Here is a 16929-nt window from a genome sequence, read left to right on the forward strand (position 1 = left end):
GCCGTCGCGCACGGCGGCGATTCTAACAAGGCACGCTGGTGGCGCGGCATCGGCCGTATGTGAGCAGGTCTGGTGTACCTCATGTGTAACTGTGGGCATACAAATGCGCTGTGCAGCCCACAACTATTAAGACTGCCATCGACACATGTAATAATTGTTCCGGTGTCTTGGGCTTCATCCGCTTGTTTGCAGGCGGGCTTCTAGTGCCTGGAGAAGAACCGTATGATGGAGGCGACCAAGAGGCTTGTTGTCAGTAAGGTCTACTCTATTCCACGGGGCCAGTGTATAGATGTATGATGAGTAGGATTTAGCACTTCATATCCCATGTAGCGCAGGAACTCAAGTCCTTACCTGTGAACGTTACGTTGGTGCAGCAATGCAGCTGCATGCAAGTGCAATGAATACTCTCAACAACTACAACAACAAATCATGTTGTAGAAATCCGCGGAGGACGAAACAGGAAGAGCGACCGATGGACAAACATGGCGATTTAATGGTACAACAAAGTCATTATAATGATAGCGGGTGAGCAAGGATGAGGTTTTAACGCGGGCTTCAGTTAGTCTTAATCTTGTTTCGCAACTTTCCAAGCACGCCATGTATGAAACAAGAAGCAAAACTCGACGACCTGACAACGCTATACTTTAGTTGTTTTTCACAATGTGGATATATAAAAGAGGAAAAGAGTCTTCGACCCGAACGGAAGTAATATTTGTAACTTCATGTTTTTATTCACTCTCTCTCCTTCTTTTTTCTGTTTTCTTCTTTTTTGCGAAGCGAGAGGCGTGCTCAAAGGAAATTTTCTCCTCCTTCCTTGCTTGCTTGCCCAACTTCCCTGCTTCATTTCTTCCCCCTCTCACTCACTCTTTTAATGGCCAAGTTCTGAAGCCTGCAGATCAGCTTGCACGAGCATCGCTCACTGGTGCGAGTTTCATGTTTTCCGCGTTTGCAGCGCTTTAAATCGACGAACAGAAGAGTATTCCCTTTCTCTCTCCTTCTTCCCTATACGTCGGCGCCAGCGTATGGTCGGGAATTCGCATCGTGTAGCAGAAACACAGCGCCTGGTGGCGCATGAGGAGCCACCGCGAATGTCCTCGCGGTCCGTTCTGCTCGCGTGCTTGTTCGCCGAGGCGCCCTTCTTCGTTTCGTTCCGCCCGACTGGTGGATGCGTCGTGTCGACTAGGAAAAAAAAAAGAACGACGGAAAAGGGAGGCAGCGCTAGTCGCAGCCGCCGTAGAAAGGCAGATTCTTGCGTGTGTGTATATGCAGAACGCAAGTATAAACACGAACGGGGAACAGCTGTTTTCTTCTGCGTTCGTATACACACCAGCTCTTCAGCGAGCTGCCGATGTTGATGTGCGTACACCATGGCTTGCCTAACTCCATAGCTGCAATTTTCTTTTGCTGTTAGTCTGCAGAGGAATTCGCCACAGTGCCGCGCCAACGCGGCCGCTTGGATACGTGTATCGCCGGTGTCGCCGAGTATTTTTTCTGTCTCTTACTATCTCATTATTTCCCTGTTCTTCACTTCTCTGTTCTCTTATTTTCCCGCCTCATCGTAGGTTAGATACCCGGATGCTGTGCTGCTCAGCTTCCCTGCATTCTGAACTTGACTTGTTGAGCAATGGAGTGAAGCAAGGAAAGAAAAAAAGGGGCGGGGGAACCGTAGTTTAACACAGCCGCCTGTTTTTTCTTTCTTAATTTCACAACTAATTTGTATCTGAAGCTCGTGGATGATTATATATCAAATAAGCTACGCATGCGTATGGGGTACAGCATGGAGTTTGGCGATACAGCACACACGCACACGTACATACATCACCAAGACATACGCACGCTTTCTGCTATGCAGGGTGTTTCATCAAAAACTTTCAAAAATGGCTTTAAATTGCCTGCGGTAGATAGCACAATTTAGTCCATGAGATGGTCTACTCAAAGATTGCACAAACAATTCAAATGCATTATCGACTAATTCACAGAAATACACTAATTAAGTTTTAGCTGAGTACCTTATGGCGCATATTGCGAATTACAAATTCTCTACTTTGTTACCACTTTACCTCCCCCTCCCCTCTCTCCCCAGTGTAGGGTAGCCAACCGGATCTTTTACTCTGGTTAACCTCCTTGCCTTTCCCCTTTCCTCTCTCTCTCTCTCTCTCTCTCTAGCGGGTGAGACTGCAAGGCGTATCCAGTTGAAAGTAATTGTGTAAATGACACCATTTACGATATATGCACTGCCAAACTTGCGGTAACAATGCACTGTCGTTCCACTTTCTTTTATAAGATCGTTTTATGCATTGAAGCGCAAAAGTAATTGGAACGCCAATGCATTTCTCCACAATGTTCGAAAATTAATGTCTCGAAACTGATGTACTCCTGAGAATTCTTTCCAAATGGCTCCGCCTTGCAAACTCCCCGGCTAGAATTTGTAAACTGATATATGTCTCATATGGTAATTAGGTAAAAAATTAATTGGCATATTTTATTAATTAGCCCAGTACGCATTTCAATTATTTGGGCAATGTCCGCCTCTTCGAGTAGACCAGCTCATGGAGTAGAACTGTGCTATCCGTCACAGGCAATTTTTAAAAGTTTTTGAAAGTGTTCGCTGAAACACACGGTAGATGATTGAAACATCGTATACAGAGATCCAAATTCAGAATCATGCAATTTACTTGGCTGTGGGCATGCTGATACATTTATTAGTTGTTCTTTTTATCAACAAGGCCTCTGTGAATTCTCTGGTGAACTGAGTCCGCATTCACTTAAAAAAAAAATTTGTCCAGAACTGTTTGAAAGAACAAGGCGCCAAACCATGGTGATGTGGGGCATATTATTAGCGAAGGTGTCCAGCCAATGGCAAACTCTAATGGACGAAAATACTTTGTGGATTTGGCCCCCTGTGAAAGACATTGTGTCTTCATGGTTAATGAGACTTCCTTGGCATTGAAAGCGCACAGTTGCCGTTATTCAAGCGTATTTCTTAGGAAATGTTGTAGCAGCTTCTTCGGTTCTTCCGATGGTCGCGAAGACAATGGTCCTTTCTGAAGTTTCTGAAGTTTTAGGCGCTGTATAGTGTCAGTGCACGGTGCCAATAAAGACGCATGAAGATACTTTAGGCCCGATATTCGAACTATAATAGAAAAGTTGGAACCGGTGAGTTGCTCACATGTGCGTGCATTGCACCCGCGGTAAAGCAGCGCGATCGTATTGCGGACGGTGCGGGTTCGGCTCCCACCTGCGGCAAGTTAGCTTTTCTTTCCCTTTAACTGATTATATCTACGTTTCAGTTAACGTAACAATTGACTTCTGCCATGTGCGTGCTCTGTCTTCAATGACTGTTACCTCATATGACTGAGTAACAAAAATTTAGCCCTGCAGGACCCCCTAATTTTTACAGCGAAAAGCTGTATATGGCCCAGATCAGGTGTTTCGGGGCGTCTGTGTTTAGAAACTATAATCATGTGGGCCGATCCTGGGAATAGTGCTGAAAGGGTCCGAGCTCGATGACACATACCCCTGTGGGCCGGGGACCTGTAATGCGCGCTTCGACTACTCTTGTCAAACCTTGGACCCAAATAGATCCCAGTCACGAGAGTAAAAACAGATGTATTTGAAAAAAATGTTTTGTACAACTTTTTTTCCAAAAAGGACTGTTATATTAATTATATGCGCAACCGCGTGAGAATGCGCTCGTGCCAGTATTCACTCGTCGTCGTCTTCCACAGCTGACTGTTGCCGCTCATCATTCCTGCGTAGAATTTCACTTCCCTTCAGTCTTCGTAATGGGGAGGCCGTGTTTACGGACTGTGAGCCATTTATTGTTTTGCATGACGAACACAACAGAGGTGGTACGCGAATGTGTGTGCGTACCTATATCGTTGCGACGACCACAGATCAGGGCCGCTATCTTGTACTGTAAGATTTGGAGGACGATCTCGCCGCTGCCACCATTTGTAAGGGTTGAAGGTCGTAGAGAGGAACTTGGGAGGAACTAGGCGTGCAGGATTTAATTACAGGTATTTACATTAGAACGAGCGATACATTCGACAATCTAGCGTGGCTCCCAAATGCAGCACGCAAGACGAAGCATACAGCATGCGAGCACGAAGCTCCAAACACACCCAGCACACTGCTGGTCGAGCACGATGACGAGCACGCAGCTCATGAGCACGATGACGAGCATATTGACGAGCACACTCTAGCAGCCGACAAACTGTCGCTTATAAACACTCCGTTCTTCCTAGATCTCTAGGTGAGGGAAAAACGGCAGTTCACCGCCAATTCGTAGCGTCCAACGTCATCGAAGTTGACCCACCTTTTTGGAGGAGGAGGGCTCACAAACACACGTACGCACTTTGTATTCCCAGAACCCGAGTTGAGCGCGTCACCGTAGCCAGGTGGTCACGCCTGACCCCAGCCGGCGCCTCTAAATTCCAGAGCTGCCTTTCTCCTGTAGTAGCCACGAGTTTCAGCAGACTGCGACGAATCCTGAGGCCCGAGGAAAACGTACCGCAAAGCACCCTTTTGTTAGGGAAGCTCTTCTTGCTGCAGAGAGACCATGAAGACCCGGCAAATCAACCAACAATACAGGGGGCGCCAAACGTGGCCCGCCCTGCTGCCGTCGTCGATTCTCCGAACGAGGCGCCTGGTGGATTAACGCTGCGGTAGTCTGCAGCTCTCCGAAGGAAGTTCATGGTCGGTTAGCGTTGTCGTCCTCGTTGGTTCTCTGAAGGGCGCCACCACCACGGGTCGATCGAAGCACCTGCAGCGGGCTGAGATAATTTTGCAGAGCAATACCCCTGCAGGCCGATCCTAACAGTACACGTTCGAAAAGCCGACGTTCGATTTCGCGTCGCGCGATTGTCCAGGCTGCGCCGATATCGCGGCCTAGGCCAATCTAGTCGAATCGCGTGAGGCGAAATCGAACTTCGGCTTTTCGAACGTGTACAAGATAGCGGACCAGGACAATATGTTCATACCCGTGTTGAAAATTCTGTATCACCTCTGTGTCGTGCGCTAAACAGCTTCGCTGGTCATCTACTTTCGCAGAGTAGTATGGCTCATAAATTTTTGTTGTTGTTCAGTGTACCTAATGGCTCTTTAGGTAACAGACGCAGAAACGACACAGCAATAGACCGACACAATATCCGTCGACCTGTGTATCGTCGTTTTTAGCACTTTTATTGCTGTAGCAATTATATGGACACTCCAAGCGCATTTCCGCCGTCGCCGTGAGGGTCCGTATAAAGTCCAAGGGCGATAACGCCGTCGCCGCGCGCCTTACCATGTATATGGGCGAGTGAACGCGTGCGAAGGCCTCTTCAATCTCGCCCGCGCAAAGCGACAAAAACGGGAAGAAGCGCTCGGGGGGGGGGGGGGTTGAACAGAGAGAGAAGGGGGGCGGTGTTCTACTCCGGCTGCAACTGCGTCTCCGCGCAGTTGCCTCGCCGTATCTTGAGAGAGATCGGCGCTGTGGGCAGAGTCTAGGTGCGTCGGTGGCTCGTAGTTTTGTACGTGCTCTGTTTTCTCGGCGCTCACTTTGCGTTGAAGCGATATATCAACACAAAGATCACTTCGCTCGCTGCTCCTCCCGCGTTTTCTCACGCCAGCGTTTTGACAGTGTTTGCGCGGTCATCGAGTCAGATGGGTTCTTGCTTGCTTGTGCGCGGTGACACCATGATTGTTAATTTAGTTAGTGTGCCTATCTTTACAACTTTCTACGGCCGATAAAACTACTATCCTTACTTCGTGTAGCAGTTCACTTATTTCATATCGCATCGATGCTTGGCCTTTCCGGCGAAACTTCGACTTTTTTACCTAAAGATTGAGTTACTGTCCACCCCCCTCAAACATGCCTAAATTTCCATCCAAATCTACATATTCGTAGTTTCTGACGCGCTCCCTGTCGCCTTCTTTTTCTTTCGCATGCATTCAAATACTGCTCCCGCGCACTATCATCAACCCAGCGCACCACCCGATACCGGAGAAAAAGAAAGGGTGTGGGGGAAGAAAGAAAAGAGGGGGGAAGGCCGTCCTGCGCGCACGTCTCCGCTTGTGGAGCGTCGGCGCGACACTTTAGCTAGTTCGAGGACGAAAAACTCGTATATACGAGTTTCCGTCTTCGCGGTTCGCTGGCCTCGAAGGAACCACGGCGTTGCAGCTGCGCGGTATATAGCGACGTTTCCGCGGGCGCGTCGTGTCCGCTCTGCAATTCCTGCTTTTCTTTCTTTACTTCTATTTTTTTCCGCGGCGACCTTCACGAAGGCTGCAGCGCAGCGGAAGCGGGTGGCTGTATTATCGAATGCGCTCGAAAATGGCAGCCCTGAAAAACAAAAAAAAAAAAAAGTCGGTTGAGCGGCGCCGCGCCAGCCACGACATCTCATCGAATCGATAGCCTTGACACGGGGTTAGGCGCTGGCGTGATAACTCCGGTTAGAGCGAGCTGGAATCGGAGGAAGCTGAGGAGACGGCCGGGGCAATGCGAGACCGGCAAAAAGAAAGAACGGCCGAACGAACAAAAGGAATATAATATTACGGTCGTAGGGAAAACGCGCAGTCAGCAGTGAGCATTTATGTAGCGAGGTAAAAACGGATGTGGCCTGTGCCGGGATTTCGTGCTGTAATAAAGACGGTTAATTTCCGTCCGAGCAGAGCTTGCTGACTTTCCGGGACGCGGTCCACGATATCTTGCAAGCACTTATATTCCTTGGACTGTTCGGGCACGCGACTGCGTGTTGCGCAGCTAATTGGTAATTTCGGGTTTGTTTTATGGCCTCGTAGCCACGTTGAAAAACCTTGTATACGTGTTCGAATGCGACAGGAACAGCTACAGCTGTTCTACTCTGCGGCTGCCGAATTAACGATGTCGCGCTTTTGCCAAATCTCGGGCGATGTGGCAATCTGCGGATTCACAGCGTAGCTTGCAAGAGTTAGGAATCTTTGCCCAGCTATAGTTATAACCCGCGACGCTATATAATTAAAGTCATCCATTACGCGTCCTGCATAGACAGTTGTTCGCAACTGTTTTAGTTCGGCTCTGCGGCAGAACAGGAAATAAGTTTACTAAGTATAGAGAAATAGAGAAAAATAACTGTTCTTGCCTAAACTCGATATTACCTATTACCTAACATTCGCTCTCCAGATGATCTCATCGCTTCCGCGGCAATACTCCCATGCATGGTTAGACATTCGTGTTCGCCATGCGTAGAAACGTTTCCCCCACCCTTCTTTTTTTTTTCTTTTTTACGCCTAAGCGTTACTGGCCAGCTTTTCAAATCGGCGGTGTTTGTCCGAGGTCGCGAAGCAATCTATACGGCACCAAAGTTGTTCTATCACTAAAGTTGCTCACACTTTGTCTTACATTTTTTACAAAGTTATTCCTCGAAATTTTGAGAATGACAGCCCACAAACAAATGTCATGGAACAAAACACCGACAGCGCATGCGTTATATGTTAAACCTTCTCAGATTGAAATATTAAAAGTGCGTAACAATAACAAACGATCGGCCCACGCAAGAGGCCTAGTTTCTACGAGAAAGCTCGCCTTCGTGCATAGCGTTCGCCGCCAGCGTTTCTCGGTAAACATTACGGTTACATAAGCTGCAGTTGCCGGGAAGCGGCAGAGCCAGTTATGGATATTTGTATGCTGTCGCGTTTCACTGTTAAACGCGAAGCTTAAGCGTCCTATTCTTGCCTCTATATATAACTTCCAGGTAACGGTATAGACGCAGTAATTTTCGCTTAAGCGTGACTGACCACCTCATGAAATCAGCGGTGTCTGTCTGAAGCGGCGAAGCAAGCGACGGATGAAGGCGCCTGGAGAGGAAGAGAATCGCGCGCCGTGGAAAGTACGAAGGAGCGCGCTGAGCGAGCGGCAAAGTAGCGCCACCTATATGAATGTGTAAGTAACGTTGAACGAAGCGGGGAGGGAGAAACGAGGCGAAGCGTCGCGGAGGAGGAAGGTAGGCGGAGGCGCGTTGGGTTGGCCTAAAGTCCCTAGATATTTTTTTGCTTTAGAGCAGAAAATCTAGGGACTTCAGGTTGACCTCCTTTTCAGTTGCCACATGTTTTCTTTGCGATGCGTACGTACCGAGTTCTTCTCGGGATAACATCGTCCTCGCGCCCCGTACGCAGTGTGTGCGAGTGAAAGCGCGCGACGGGGAGCCGGCGATGGCGGCTCAACTTCGTGTGCGCAAGGGGAAGCAGCGCGCCGTATTCCGTCGCGCGCACGTTACGGAGTAGCGGAGGGAGGGGCGGCGTTGTGCTTCGGCCGCGCACGGTCGGGCGGGCTTTTATTTTGAAAGCGATCTGCTTTGGAGGCACAGTCTAGGTGCATGGGCGGACGGCTCGTAGCTTTGCGTGCGCTGTTGTGTTCTCACCGCTCAGTTTGCTTTGAAGCGATAAAACAGCACGAAGGTCACTACGCTCGCTGCTGCTGCCGCGATTCCTCACGCCAGGCTTTTGACAGAGAGTGTCCGCGGTCATCGCCTGTGAAGTGTTCATCTTTTCCTGTGCGCCCTGACACCATGCTAGGTAATTTAGATAGGAAGTGAATGTTTAGAACGGGACGGTCGACGGCTGCGTATGGCGTGGCCGCGCGAGCCCTATCTTGAATACAATTTGCGATGCGGATAGTGTAAGGCTTCAAGGCGCACCGAGGGTCGATAGCGTCGTGCGCGCTATAGCACTCATACGCTTGCGCGTCACCCGCGTTCACGAATTGAAACGTCACTGTAACTTTTTGTTTTGTAACTGCTTGATCGCGCTGCGCGAGTCGTTCGCATGTATTGCCCTGTGTATACGCCGCGATGCCATGCGTGTGTGTGCACCGCGATTATGTTTGCTCTGAAAGCAGCGCGTGTATGCACATGAGCGCGTGTCCGACTCGCCGCCGACACCATAGCCTTTTCTTCGTATCCCCGGGGATGACACTTTATTCAATTTCGCGTCGTCTCCTGAAGGAAATTGGACACGCGAGCTGGGTGGAGCCTCTATACACACGTACTGCATGAACGCCTCTTCTTCGTTTGGTAAGTTGTGTTTGGGGGCGGCCGTATGTCGGTTCTTTCGTTTGTGTAACCCCAATGCAAGACATACACAACCGCTCGTGGCTGTCGCGCCGTTTCGTTCGATCAGCCGCGGCCATCCCCGGCAGGTGCAGTATGCAAATCTCGTGCTGTTGATATGACTATCGGTGTATATTGTATACAGGAAAAAGGAGGAGATTTCACTGACGCCATTCCACTCGAGGTCGCATATACCCTATTGTGGCAGCTGTACACAGCTGACAGTTTCGAGAAATCTCAAGTTAAGCTTTTAATTTTTTTTCCAAGGTGGTGCGCATCCGCGGGGTCATGGGCTGTTGTTAACTGTTATCGCAGAGTTTGGTTCAAGCTGGCGGCGTGAGAAAAAGAAGAAAAGGAAAAAGACATTCTTATCAATATTTTTGCAGCAGGTCACGCACTTCTTAACCCGCTCTACGCTAAAAATAAATATCAATAAACAAATAAGAGAGATCTCTGAAGATCAGTAAGCTAGTGCGAACTTTGGCGGCGATCGGCGACATTGTCATGTATGTGAATGCCTTATAAAGCTAGTCTTGCAAAAAAAATATATGGAAGCCGTCAAATCGAATATGAATGTCCGATGAAAACTTGTTTCGAATTTCGAATCGTCTACCCATTTTTACTCTGTGTTTTAAAAAAAGAAAACATAACGCACCGTTTTAGCCTTTAAAAGAGATTGAGGTCCACCTAGGAAAGAAAGCAAAGTTTCTTACAATGGGAAGTAAGGAATGAGGAAACATCCTTGCTTAGCTGACTGCAAGATGGCAGCAAAAGTTATTTGCTAATTCGCAGGCTAGATTGGGTTAGGTTTTCGGGGTACTTTCGCGAAAGGAGACATGCGGTGCGTGCCTCCTTTCTTGAAAGAAATGAGGTCACAGAAGGTTTTATTGGTAGTCGTTCCTGTAGATGTGGTTGCTGGAGTTGCTATTTTAACGCGATAGCGTTAAAGGCCCCGTGTCGCAATAATCCGGTGTCAGCGCCTTGCGTGGGACCTCGTTTCGCGAAAAATCATTCCGAACCACAACCACACAGGCTCCCCGCGTAGCGCAGAGGCGTTACTGAGATAATTGAATTCCTCAGAGTAAACTGCGTCAGGAAAATCGTAAAGTACAACCTAAACACAAGCTACAGACGTGATAGCGTTGGATTGTAATTTGAATATACCAGAAAACGTAATTCTGTTACGCGGAAACTCAAACACAAACCCTTTTTCCAGCGCTCGCCTCCGCCCATCCGCAAGAAAGCTGAGGTTGCCGGGAAGCGTGGTGGTCGGGTAACAACTTTATTGACAACCAGCCAGGAATCTGAATACTATCGCGTTCCACTCTTAAAGGCCAAGCTTAAGCGTCCTCCGACATTTTGTCTTGAATATTGTCTTTTCCTTGTATACTATATAAAAACCTATAGTAACGACAATTGTTTCGTATATTAGGGCAGAGGGCCATCAGACAGACAGACAGACAGACAGACAGACAGACAGACAGACAGACAGACAGACAGACAGACAGACAGACAGACAGACGGACGGAGAATGGATAACAAAGCACCACAATACGAATAGGATTAGTGCTCAAAATGCCGAATATTTCTTGCATATCTACTTAAAACTGATCAAATTTGTTTCCCCTATCTGGACCGACTAATTCTACAGGCGGTAGTGTTGCAGCCTTGCCTGTTGCAAGGTATTCCACCTTGCGGCCTCGTTCTCGGCAGCCTTGAATGTGCAGAGCGAGCTGATGCTATCTTGTGCTCGCGCGTAATCTGTAGAACTTTTTTGTTAATATGAGCTCTGTTTTCTATCTTAACTATATATTTTGCTGAGGAAGCGGAGGGGAGGGATTTTAGTTGCATGCGATAGGTAAAGAAGAAAGCTCCATTCTTTCGTTTCTTCCACTGGAAAATGACAGCTACAGGACAAACACAAGGGAACCGATGTATAGGCTTTTATGAGAAACCCGTGTGCAGGCCACGCGCGGACAATTTTACCAATTTGCCGCTGCGCCAATATATGTTGGACATGAAGTCGCTAGGGGTTCGCCTCTGGCCAGCAGGACGAACACAATTTCTGGAAATTTCATTCGCTGCTATACCGCCACCGCTCGGCGGTATTATAGATTCCGCTCTTCGTTTTCTTTTTTTGTCCAACTTCCCGGAAACCATTTGTTAATTCCTGGCAGTGTATAGGCCCTGCCGCCATTAGCTATTTGCGATCCTCTACAGCCTCCGCCTTCGACCTTTTATTGCGATAGCAATTATTTGGACTCGTCAAGCACATTTTTGCCGTCGACGTCGCCGTGATGTTCCGTATAAAGTCCAAGGGCGACAACACCGTCGCCGCGCATCGTATACTGGATGTGCGAGTGAAAGCACGCGAGGGAAGCCGACGAACGCGGCATAATCTGGCGCGCGCGAAGGAAGGAAGCAGAGAGGAAACGCGCCGTCTTCCGTCGCGCGAGAGGCCGTGGGGGATGGGAGGGAGGGCGGTGTTGTGCTCTGACCGCAACTGCGCGTAGCACTCTACTGCGCATTTCGCGACCGGGCGCAAGTGAGGCGCAAGGGGAACTGGCGATCGCGGCTCAATCTAGCGCGCCAGGAAAGCTGAGAGGCAGCACTGGAGGAATGCGGAGGGGGGGGGGGGGAGTGACTTCGACTCCGCGAACAAGTGCGTACTTTGCACGGTCGCATCGCGCCGTATCTTGAAAGTGATCTGCAGACGGCTTATACTTTTGTGCGCGCTATGTTCACGCCGCTCTTGGGTTGTAGTAGACCGCACGAAGGTCACTTCACTGCCGCGCTTGCTCACACCAGCATGCAGCGTTTTGCAGCGAGTGGCCGCGCCCATCGAGTGATGTGTTCATGTTTGCTTGTGCGCGCTGACACCATGCTTATTAATTCAATTAGTAAGGGAATGTTTCCACGTTTGTACCGCCGATAAAACTACTGTGCTTATTTGGTATAGCTGCCTACTAATTTGCTATCGCAATGAATTCTTCGCCTGAAAGGCAAAGAATCCATTGAACGAAACTGTGACTTTTTTATTTGCACATTTTTCTTTCCTTCATACCAGGGACAGAATGCGGATGGCAGAATGAAGATTCATAGCTTTAGCCGCGTGGGACATGCGATCTACGTTTCGCCACCGCGTCGATAAATTAAAAAAAAAATGAGGAAGGGGTATCCGGGGGTATAGCGGTAGCAGTGAGTCCATATGCGCTACGTGATAGCGGCCGCGTACAGTATAGGTATTACAGTGTCATTCACGTGAGGAATGATCCCGCGTCGACGCGTGTCTTTTTGTATGCCGTCTCTTTGTCTGGCGCCCACACACACACACACACACACACACACACACACACACACACACACACACACACACATATATATATATATATATATATATATATATATATATCCATTTTGTACTTTGCTGCGGACTGCGCTATATACATGCGCAGTTCGCAAAGGTATAATCTCGAACAGCGGTAGTCTCCGATGGCCGCTCTCAAAATTATCCGTTCTGTATGCTTGCGGAGAACAGCTACATATTTCATTTTCGTTTTTTGCGTGCTTATTTTTATTACCGCCTTTACAGCCGAAATGATATGTAGTGAAGAAGAGAAAAGCACCGCGGTGCCGCTTTTTTTTTTTTAGAGACTAGGTAGTTTTGACCGTAAAGTGGAGTCACACGCGGCGATGCGTCGTTTTATGGGGGACGTTAGACCATAGCTCACCCGCAGAAACCTTCCCAAGCGCAACCCCGATTCTCTATCTTCGGCCAGTTTCGTAGAAGCGCAAACTACCTTTTGTACCGTCAGTTTCTCTGGCTTTCGTTTTTTCTTCTTTTTTTACAGGGAAGCTGTCAAGGGCTACTTTCCCGACTATCGTGTCCGCGTGTAGAAAAAAATCCCGAAGATAGTGCAATGCCGGGCCGACCCGCGGCGGAGCTGGCGCAGGCGTTAAAGGGACCCTGAAACGATTTTGACGATTTTCTACAAACGTACTGAGTCGTTAGAGTAGGCCCTTCTGATCATTAATTGACACATCTAAGTGCTCCGCGTAAAGCGTGTAATTTATTATAAGGTTTTTAAAATGCACATCGCTGCCGATTGCAGCACACTGATCGGCGGAATTTTAAGCCGCCCCTACCAATATGACGGAATTTACCCCTATGACGTCAGTGGGGCGAGCTATCCGATTAGCTGACCAGAGCGCGTGATCGATAATTTTTCCAACTTTATGGTAAACAAATTATGTTCGTAATAGTTGGAATGTTAGTTAATTTGTTTTTATCAAAAGAATGTAACATAAGAGAATGCACAAGAACAATTTTTCAGTACACTTCAGCACTTCCGGCACACAGCAAGTGTCGTCTGCTTGTGTTACAACATGCTCCGTCTTTGACGAGAGCTCCGCCGTTAGTGTCGGTCTGTCTTTTCGCGAGCGCTATGATTCGACTTTGTTCTGTTGTGGACTGCAAACGTAGCGACTGGCAATATTTCAGGCTGCGACATCGTGTCCCTCTGCAAGACAGTAGACGAGCGCACTGGCTGCAGCGCATCGGACTGCCGCTATCCGATGGGCGCCAGGATTTGCGCGATTGCGGCCGACACTTTACACCGGAAGATTACTAACGCAATAGCGTTTCACGAGTCCGGCATTAGGGTAAACGCAAGCGCAAGAGGACAGGGCCTGGCCGCGTCCCCTTGCGTGTCGTTTCAGGGGATGAACAGAAGCGCAAATGTGAATGGTCTGCACGGTGCAGCCACCTGTTGGCGGAGAGCTCAACCACAGCAGTAACAAAATGCATTATTTCTTGCTGCTGGTGTCAATTTTTCGCAGGAGCGTAATCGTTAACAGGTTGTTTTTGTAAATGTTGAAAATGTATTTCACTTTGTTAGAGCAATATTAGCTCTCTGTTTGGCTGGTTAAGTTCTGCGGCAACGGTCGGTTGCACCGTGGAGACCGCTCAGGCAGCTCACGTACGTCTACGCTAAAGTTCCTTCATCAGCTTGAGTTTATGCCTCCCCCGTTCCGTCGAAATGCCCTGCTCGCCTGTGGTTACCGGAATACCAGACACGTTCGGCGCTACGGCGGAATGCTCGCAACGCACGCTGCTTCGATAGCTCTCACTTGGGGTCGATGGCCAAGCGGCTAGCGGAGAGGTTTCGCGCGGGCGGGGGCGGGCTCCAAAACAACCGGAAGTGGACAATGTGGCGTCGCATCGTGACGCAGAACCAGTGAAGGCGGAGCTTAGCCCCGCTTGCTCGGCGAACGAGTTGAGGAGGAAAAGCATGGCTAGGGAGGAGGGTAACTTGTAATCGCTTGTAGCTCCATTAATACGTAACGCTTCACTTAAATTATGGTGCTAATGTTCTACTTAAGCTGTACCCGGAGAGGTTTCGCGCGGTCGGGGGCGGGCTCCAAAACAACCGGAAGTGGACGATGTGGCATCGCATCGTGACGCAGAACCAGTGAAGGCGGAGCTTAGCCCCGCTTGCTCGGCGAACGAGTTGAGGAGGAAAAGCATGGCTAGGGAGGAGGGTAACTTGTAATCGCTTGTAGCTCCATTAATACGTAACGCTTCACTTAAATTATGGTGCTAATGTTCTACTTAAGCTGTACCCGGAGAGGTTTCGCGCGGTCGGGGGCGGGCTCCAAAACAACCGGAAGTGGACGATGTGGCGTCGCATCGTGACGCAGAACCAGTGAAGGCGGAGCTTAGCCCCGCTTGCTCGGCGAACGAGTTGAGGAGGAAAAGCATGGCTAGGGAGGAGGGTAACTTGTAATCGCTTGTAGCTCCATTAATACGTAACGCTTCACTTAAATTATGGTGCTAATGTTCTACTTAAGCTGTACCCGGAGAGGTTTCGCGCGGTCGGGGGCGGGCTCCAAAACAACCGGAAGTGGACAATGTGGCGTCGCATCGTGACGCAGAACCAGTGAAGGCGGAGCTTAGCCCCGCTTGCTCGGCGAACGAGTTGAGGAGGAAAAGCATGGCTAGGGAGGAGGGTAACTTGTAATCGCTTGTAGCTCCATTAATACGTAACGCTTCACTTAAATTATGGTGCTAATGTTCTACTTAAGCTGTACCCGGAGAGGTTTCGCGCGGTCGGGGGCGGGCTCCAAAACAACCGGAAGTCGACGATGTGGCATCGCATCGTGACGCAGAACCAGTGAAGGCGGAGCTTAGCCCCGCTTGCTCGTCGAACGAGTTGAGGAGGAAAAGCATGGCTAGGGAGGAGGGTAACTTGTAATCGCTTGTAGCTCCATTAATACGTAACGCTTCATTTAAATTATGGTGCTAATGTTCTACTTAAGCTGTACCCGGAGAGGTTTCGCGCGGTCGGGGGCGGGCTCCAAAACAACCGGAAGTGGACGATGTGGCGTCGCATCGTGACGCAGAACCAGTGAAGGCGGAGCTTAGCCCCGCTTGCTCGGCGAACGAGTTGAGGAGGAAAAGCATGGCTAGGGAGGAGGGTAACTTGTAATCGCTTGTAGCTCCATTAATACGTAACGCTTCACTTAAATTGTGGTGCTAATGTTCTACTCAAGCTGTACCCTACGCGTCTACAAAATTTGTCCGAACCGTTTCAGGGGCCCTTTAAGCACTCCCCATAAGTGGGCCGATCCCGAAGCGGCGGAGGCGCTGTTCGCTATTAAGGGGCCCACATACACAGCTTCGCTGACCATCCCTCTTGACGGAGTGGAAGGGCACTGAGTCCTTTTTTTTTTCTGTGTTTAGCTGAAACCTGCGTTTACTGAAGTTAGATTGTGTTGTGGCTCACTTTCGTTTGCCCCTTCTTTCGTGCTTCGATAAACTCGCTCTGCAGGTCCTGCAACCGCTCGCGTTTTTTGCGTTTCGATATTCATTTTTGTTTCGCTTTCGCTTAATATAGCTAATCAGAAATAAAGGTGATGTACAAATTTCACACCTCGCTGAGAGCAGACGGGTGCATTTAACCATTTCAGAAAGCGGTGGAGCATATAACGATTCCGGCTCCGAAGACGCATCAATGTTGTATATATATATATATATATATATATATATATATATATATATATATATATATATATATATATATATATATATATATACGAGAGAAGAAGGAAAAATGAGGGGCTCGATTTTGTTATACACGACCAGATAAAGCCAACAGACAGTGAAGCCAAAGAAACGATCGGGGAAATTAACTGAAGTATAAATTGCAATGCAGAAAATAACCAAGAAAAAAAAAGGAAATGAAAGTGGACGAAAAGATAACTTGTTGCCGGTGGGAGCCGAACTCACAACCAAGACGCGCGCGCGCGCGCGCGCGTGTGTGTGTGTGTGTGTGTGTGTGTATGTGTGTGTGTGTGTGTGTGTGTGTGTGTGTGTGTGTGTGTGTGTGTGTGTGTGTGGACTGATCACAGTCTGAACCTTGTACGGTTTTCTAGTTTTCTCCAGATTTTCTTTTTAAATGCAGGAGCATTTCTGTGCTTACTCAACGAGAAAAAAGAATTCGCGCCGGAGTACGTTTGATCACAGTTCGTAATGGTTGGACGGGGATGGATAAGGCGCTGAAGAGCGATTACGGCTTATAGTGATCGGAACATCATCAGCGCACCTGGTGCCGCCACTTGGAGCACTTTGCTTGCGTTAACAATGCATCTTGCGCCGCCGTCCGCACCCGTTCGTGTTGCCGCAGCGCTGTCGTTTGTACTGGCCGGATCAAGTTACATAACGTTGACAGTGGCATCGGGCTGCGTAGTGAGGAGAGTGGCACAATGCTTACGTATACTTAACTCCCAGACGAGTTTCTGCGTGAATCTTTTTTTCTTTCTTTTTTTGGTGGTGAAGGAAAGTTTGACAAAATGTGGAGCG

At 48.8% G+C, this 16929-nt stretch overlaps 1 protein-coding gene across 1 annotated transcript in view; it reads left to right on the forward strand.

Moving 5' to 3' along the window:
- The window catches only part of LOC142575565 (phosphatidylcholine:ceramide cholinephosphotransferase 2-like), a 276015-nt gene that overhangs the window by 72748 nt on the left and 186338 nt on the right, over nucleotides 1-16929 (forward strand). The window lies entirely within an intron of this gene.

This window comes from Dermacentor variabilis, chromosome 1 (genome assembly GCF_050947875.1).
Source record: "Dermacentor variabilis isolate Ectoservices chromosome 1, ASM5094787v1, whole genome shotgun sequence".
NCBI lineage: Eukaryota > Metazoa > Arthropoda > Arachnida > Ixodida > Ixodidae > Dermacentor > Dermacentor variabilis.